Source organism: Vanessa atalanta, chromosome 23 (assembly GCF_905147765.1).
Source record: "Vanessa atalanta chromosome 23, ilVanAtal1.2, whole genome shotgun sequence".
Taxonomy (NCBI): domain Eukaryota; kingdom Metazoa; phylum Arthropoda; class Insecta; order Lepidoptera; family Nymphalidae; genus Vanessa; species Vanessa atalanta.
In genome coordinates this window covers 5467096-5475257 of record NC_061893.1, presented here as the reverse complement: position 1 = coordinate 5475257, position 8162 = coordinate 5467096, and positions in this window count along the sequence as shown.

Below are 8162 nucleotides of genomic sequence, written 5' to 3'. Positions count from 1 at the left end.
CGGCTTCATCTTAAAATACACCAGAGGGTCCTATGTCATTATATCTCACATCTATAACCGCCCTAATATTAAGCCGTGCAAACTTAGGGTGATGTCTATTACCCCTACCTCGCCCCTCTCGTTCACTCTTATGCAAAATTCTTATATCCATCCCCCTCTAACTATAATAGTTGGTACTAAATAGGCATTTAGTATTCGGAAGGGAAGACAGTTAATTATATGGGGTGCGAAGAAAAATAGTGTGAGAGAGCAAAGTTATAGCAGTTATTAAATACCTTATTGCATTGGTGTTAAAGGTGAAAATTGTTCGATATGTATTTATTGTAAATTTGTAGATAGGGATAGATTGGTTTGGTTTTCCGTATTAGATAAATGACGTGATATTAATACAATATTGTTTATTATGACGGGGGATCTCGCTTGTCTTATTTCGAGCATTAATAGCTTAATGAATATCTTATTATTATTTGTTAATTATTTTATTTCAGAGCATGAAGAATAAAGGTTTCATATTCTAAGTATAAGGAAATTATAATCCAACAAAGTACGATAGATAGCCTGATGCGGTCACTGAATCAGGCAGAACTCAACTGAACGAAGCGTTGGTGCACCACATTTTCAAAGTAGCTGGTTAAAACACCTACTGTTACCAGCTATACTAAAAGGTGTAGGGCGAAAGATCCAAATCTGTTTGTAAAAGGAGTAAATGTCATACATTATTTTCGAAGCGTTGCATGCGTTCGATTCTCCCGTAAGGCTAGCTCTCAGGGGCAGGGGGCATCCTAGGCAGTACCCTGATCTAGTCAGGGTACTGCCTAGGATGTTCACTGATGATAATGTAAGAAATCTTCTATTTATTATTCTAAAATAAATCTTAATATTGGTTATTTTAAATGTAAAATTTAACTGTCTCAAGAAAGGCTCTCGACGAGACAACTCTAGACTAGCTTATTAAAATCCCATATTTCGGGTCAGATTTCCAGGTCAGGTTAATCGAGATGAGTTTTTACAAGGTACAACGGAATATGGAACACAAGTAAGCGATGGTCCTGCGTCCTGCGTCCTACATCCTTTTCCAGTCGTGCCCAAATGATCGAATGAGTAAATGCAAAGTTCGTCTTCCTTTGCGGTACACACTTGTGCACTATTTATCGATATCTCTTGTGCAGTTGGTTAGTCTATAAGATTGGCCACGCAAAAAAAAAACAAACTAATTATGGGATAGATAGATATATTTCATACATACTTTTAGCGTGCGAATGAAATTCAAAATCAACTAACCAGAAAAAATACAACTACACTTTGAATTACGAATATTGGTTTTTAAAGAAAAATTAAAAATGACAAATCTCAAACTGGAACACAGGAAATGTGAAATATGGACTATATATAGTACATATACAAACAACCTATTTCGAACAGCCGTAACGTTTTAATACCTTTAACCTTTATCAACATATGATCGGGCAAAAATAATGTTTCCAACAACACAAGTAGTTCCTGAAATTAACGAGATCAATTACGCAAACTACAGCTTCATTAAATAAGTTTAGATTAACGCAAAAAATATGAACCTTCAAAATGTTTATAGCAAAAAAGCCAATTAACAGACATGTATTTGAAATGGCAGAAAATGCACCACGTGTTCAAGAATTCCACTTCCCTACAAATGATGTGGTATCCTGGACTTGGAATATAAATAAAACCATAAAAATATTTGAAGAATTTCTTCATATGATTTAGGGGCTGCGTTTATGCAAAAACCTTGACAAGATCTTTTTTTTTTTAATTATTATCGTGCAGGATGTTAAGGGTAATAATTTATAGGGATTTTAAATTAAATGATATTTTGTTGCTTATGTTTATTTTCAAATAATGTATTAATATTTATTATAATATGTTATATTTATTAATTTACGCTAAGGACTTAAACAATATGCAATGAAATAAAAAGACATATATTTAAATAAAAACACGTCGTCCAAAAGATTCTATGGCATCATACCCAAGACGCTGACACCATTCGTCACTGAATCAAAAGGTTTAGTCTTTGAACTAAGTATGCACCAGCTCTTAAGTGAATATCTGAGCTATTTTGCAATATTTCATCCTGGCAATTTGTACGGTCATAAATGAAATCAGAGTGCATATTAGAATGAGCGTGTTGGTAAGTTAGAGTGGATATCTTAAATGTGTCAGTTTTAGAGTGCACGTTAGTTTAAACATTTTAATCTGATTTTTACTTCACTATTTTCACTCAATTTGATTAAACGTTTTGGCGGGAAATGCCAATGTCTGAATCCACCAAACGTCTCGATATTAAATATTAATACTTACTAGTAAAGCTAAATCTAAATAAATACGAAATTATAAACGATATCACAGGAAATGTTGTTTTAAACAGTAATCTTCTCATTAAAGCAAAATAACCGTGTAACCTTAAATATTAAAATAATACTCGTTTGATAATATTTAACTATATACAAATTGTTTAATAAATAAATCACAATTTAAAATGTGAACGAAAACAAAATCTTATTTGTAACCGATAACGTGTAATGATGATGCCCTTGCGCATTTTTAGATATGTTAAGTTAAAGATACGGATTCAAATAAACTAACTACTTACAAATTATAATATATAACGAACTTCTGCGTGGGCGTTGAACGTGGAATATATATATTTTGTCTTTTCGTAACTATCCATGAGACCCTTTTAATTGATTATGACCACGGTGTCTTGAGATAAGTATTTAAAATAACAGCCCGTAAATATCCCACAGCTGGGCTAAGGTCTCTTCTCCCTATGAGGAAAAGGTTTTGGAGGTTATATTTTATGTTATAACACTACACTGAGGCAGAATTTCATTGTCATGAAATCATACTTACATAAGAAACATAAAAACCTTTCCTCACGATATTTACCTTAACCGCCGAGCACGAGATGAATTATAAACACAAACACATGAAAATTCATTGAATGTCTAACCTAACTTAACCTAATCATTATAAACATCAAATTATCCAGTAATTCATAATAACTTATAAGTATTTCGTCTATTGAGGCTACTCTATAATTTAACTAGTAGCTCTAAATGACTACAGAATTTTAAGAATAAATTGAGTTAGGCCAAAATGATTAATCCATAAAACCTACTCGTCTAAAAACTTTTTTCTATTAAGAACTTTTGCCCAGCAGTGGATCATTAAGTGCTGTATCTGTAACTCATGCGGTTTTCACAGATATGGGTACAAATGTCGCTCTGTATAAATATTAATAGCATTCCTTACATGCCGGTGCACACCTGCGCACGATTAACACGAATGTCAAAATAGAATTCCGTACAAAAATATTTCCCTTAAAACCAACCAACCACGGATTATAGATATCGTAGTAAAAAATACAGCCCCTATTTTAAGGTACATAAGGACGATACTGAAATAGAAATTAGACAAAATTTTAGTTTTTCTAAATGCTTAATTGCTCAGGAAGTATCTATTACAGTATGTACATATATTTTGTGGGCTGAGAACATCGATAAATTTGATTTATATTTTAAAAATAATTTGTAATATTTTTTTTTTATAATATATTACAAAAGCATATCGGAATATCTTTAAAGAAGAGTTTTAAAAGTTACTTGACTCTTAATACAATTAATTACAATACAATTAAAATGTTCGATACGAGTTATTATAAATTTTTAAGACGAAAAAAAAAACAAAAATGTATTACACTGGTTCGTAAAAATTCGTGGCGCTAAAAATAATACATTAAATATTATATTATAGGAAGTTATCGACACAGTCTCAACACTAGTGCCAGTGATCAGTCTATTAACAAAACAGAGGCATAGACAATTTGTAACCTCATAACGAGTCGTGTTACATCGCTTGTCATAAATCATATTTTTTTAAAGGAAAGATATGTCGCGGCAAAGCTTCTGCTAATTGACATTTTCCTACTCAAAACAATATATTTAATTATTAAGATACGAGATACTATAATACATCACATAATATGAAAAAGGGATAAGGATTGAATTTTTGTTACAACAAATAATAAGTAATATAAATTAAAAAGGGTCTTTGTGTCGTGTTGATCTAATTTTATTTTTTTGACGCGTGTCGTTTACCCTTCAAACCTCTATATTGTTTTATTTAATTAAACTTATTTGGGCGCGTTAAACGCAAGTAAAATCAAAAGGACGTTCATTGTATTGAAAATTGAGTGAATGATTTCTGATGGAAAAGTTCCATTCATGTACATTCTACGAGTTGAGCGCGCTCTTATTTTGTATTATGTTAGTATTATAATAAAACAGTAACGTGGTCTAAAATAATACACAAAGTGAAAAACAGTTGAACTACAAGTTACAAGTAACAAAAAATTATATAAATTTTATAAAATAAGTAGTTAACGCCAATGGTTCAAGTCCGAAAGAAAATCCCATATCGTATGATAGAAGTCCCTTTTATCTCTTTCTCACCGTTATGAAGAAAACAATTATGCTAATAAAACAACCTACTTTAAACGGACCTTCTACAAAAGAAAACGATGACTTTTAAAAATAGAATGAATAAATACAAAATACTTTACAAAGCTGTATAGCAGATAAAATGTTTGTATTTACTAATAGATCTAAATATAAAAACTCCTTCCTTACGTTGATTTATACATTCACATTGATTTACAGCTGGCCTCTAAATGATTCGGTTGATATTTTTATGTGCCACGCCATTTTATTCATTTTTAATGGAGCTATTTGTAACTACACTTATGATTTAGTAGTAACATTATTTTTCCTAAATGTTTTAGTATCGGTTTACAGTTTATTAATAGTTAAACGACAATTCTTTCAGTTTATGAAGAAAGGGTTTTTTTATACTTGCAATATTTTCTTTTATTTTTAAATTTTGTAATTAAAAATATCCTAATATTTTTTGCGCCATTAGATACAATAAAGTTGAAAAATTATAAAATATAATATGGCTTGTTTACTTCATAAAGGCCTTATAAGGAAGGAACATTTTTTTAAAAATTGACGTTGTGTTTCTGTAAACTAAAAAAAACCTAATTACCACACACTTATGTCTCGTCGGCCATATTGGTATCACCGGTGAGGTGACAGCGCAGGCGTGGCCCGATAAAAAAGTTCCTATTTGTTCCATTTCAAAATGGAATTTTAATCGTTGAACAGATAAAACTTTTTGCCGCTCACGACCGCATTCCCTTAAAATATTCCACGAAAAACATCCTTTTATCGTTCCAATTAAAATTGCGAACGCAAAATGGCTTCCGATCCGCCATTTTGGTGTATTTATAAATTTCATTCTATTCAAAATTATCTGGTCTTTTGTAAAATAATTTAGAAAAAAAATTTTTCTTTATTTTTATGACAGTTAATATAATTTGCAACGTTATAACATATAATTATTTCATCATTATTTTAAAACCTAAAACAAATTGCAAAATTAACTTTACGTTCGAATCCATCTCATAATTTCATTAAAACTTTAAATATTATAGCAAATATTTGCCCAAAGCTTTCAATATCAAGAAAACTAAAATAGCTTACACTTTCAAAAATAAATCATTTTCCTTTCATAAAGACCATTAAATTTTTCTTCAACAAACAAAGGATTCCTTTAAAGAATCATGCTTGTTATCTTAGAATTTACATTGACAAAGTTAAAGGGAAACTTGTCTATTTGCTTTCTGCGTACTGAGAATCGTCTCTCTAAAACGATTTAAATTTTAAACCACTATTAGCGTTGACTAGTGCCCTTCCGCAACTTTTCATGTCTGATGATCCACATTTATACAATATGTATCCTATTTTACTCATAGTAATTTATTCAATGATTTAGAGGATAGTTTATAACACTGCAGATCGTGGTCAAATCTTAGATCGGAACAAATAAAATTCTTAGAGGTTATCCATCAAAAAATTCTCACTAGCAGCGTGAATTTCTGAAATCGTCATTTTTGTGCAGCCGGGGGGCACTCACATCTGAATTTGTCGGAGTGTTGTTGTAAGTTTATTAGAATCGAGAGTGCACCTGCGTTTGTGCACACACTTGTAGGTGCACTATAATATCTCCTGCGTATGTCTCTATTGAGGCCGCTGTAGCGATAACTTAGTAAGACAACACTTTAAATATACTTATTTAATGAAATGTATACTACACATTTGGATAGTTCTAAAACATATTTAACACGTGAAACTGAACTTTGATTGGAATGCTTTTCAATATAGTCAATAACGTGAAAACATTAACCAACGACAATTTAATTTAAAAAAAAAAACTGTTATAATAGCCTGTAGTCTTTTACGCTATAGTTACGCCTACAGAAATATAAGACTTGACTTTGAATCAACGTCAAAATTGTACTTTTTTTTTTGGTTTTTAATTAAGACAGTAAAAACCACAATAATGACATGTATTAAAACGTGGATTAAATATATACATACACAGCTGATCTTTAAATTCTTAGTTCATATTTTTTGTAATAATACAAATATTACACAACACAGTTTTAAGATGCAATTCAAAAAGGTTTGTCGTCTCGATGTCTGTTGCAATTCAAGAGGCAATCGATGTATAAAGGCCTCGTAGGCGTGTGGGCTATTCATTAGAAACAAATCTACTATTGTATTGTTAATGCCACGGTGTTTTGTCGAATGCCGCTGTTTCGACGGACAGTTGGTAGTTTTAACCTAAATTTGTAGTATATGTAAAATTGAAGATGCGACCTTTTGTGTTCTTAAATTAAAAATTCAATTTTATTTTATAAATGAACTTTGTACATTTGTATTAATTGTAAGATTTTAATATTCTTATACGTTTTATTACGTTAAAAATACTTCATTTTAATTTAAAGACATTCTCTAACACGTTTTTATAAAAAAAATCGGCTTCATATTGGTTAACAGACCTACAAACAGGGTTAAAACTTTGCTTAGTCTGTCTTCGAACACATAAAATATTTCATAATAGTTATATTGTAGATGTTATTAAATATAAGACTATGAGTTTCATCTTAAATTTAAGCAATACTACTAATTCTTCGGACTTGAACCAAAGATCCTTATTTAATGACCGCCACATGGCGCCTTCCTTCACGGTGCAAAGTGAATTATGATAGAAAATGAAATTATTTCACGCCCCTTACAAATTATCGGAACGTATTTGAAACTATTCATCGACTAGTGGAGACAGCTGATTTGAAAGACGTTTATTTGAAAACTTGACCAAAATTATTGGTATCGACTACTTACACTTGACCAAAGTTATAATATATAGGTAGGTATAATGTTTAATTTATTTTACGGGTAGTAAGTGCTTTTTTTTTAAGTGAAAATTATATAAGCGGTAAGACACGAATTTCAAGGTCGAGCTTGGGTGCAAGTTATTTTTTATAATATGAGTAGATAGACGGTTAAACGGTAACCGGATGGGAAGTGGTCACCACCGCCCGTAGACACTGTAAGAAATTTTAAAATCGGCAATGCGTCGCCATCTTTACCAACTGAGATGTTATGTCCCTTGTGCTATAGTAACACTGGTTCACGAAGCCTTCAAACTAGAACACGACAATACTGAGTATTACTGTTTGGTGTATCTGATCATTGGGTGATATCTACTCTATCACGAAGCAGGTTTGCACAAAGCTTTATTACCAAGTAATTTCTATGACACGTTAAAATTATATATTTTTTGACGCAACAATGCTGAAACCGAGAATTACGCGAACGAATTCGATTCGAATCGAAGCGATTATTATCGTCGTTCTAATCTAAATATTTATAACATCATACTTGTATAATTTCAATACAATTTTGTGATAAGTGTTTTGAAAATGAATTTGTCCATCCATGTATGACTTAAGACAATATATACTTGTACTATGAAGTTAATATGTAAGACCAAGCTAATATATCGCCGCAGAGCACGGTCATGGAATATCACACAGTTATATGCGACATTGGCTTTAAATAATAAGTCGATTTTCAACATAAGATACTAAGACAGTTCTTACATAATAGCACAAATGTACTAAATAGCACCCAATTTTAATGATTTTTTATTGTATCTGGAGACAGCACGTTGTTTTTTTTTTTAAAGAACGAATGACTAATTTATTCTTATTGTGGCTA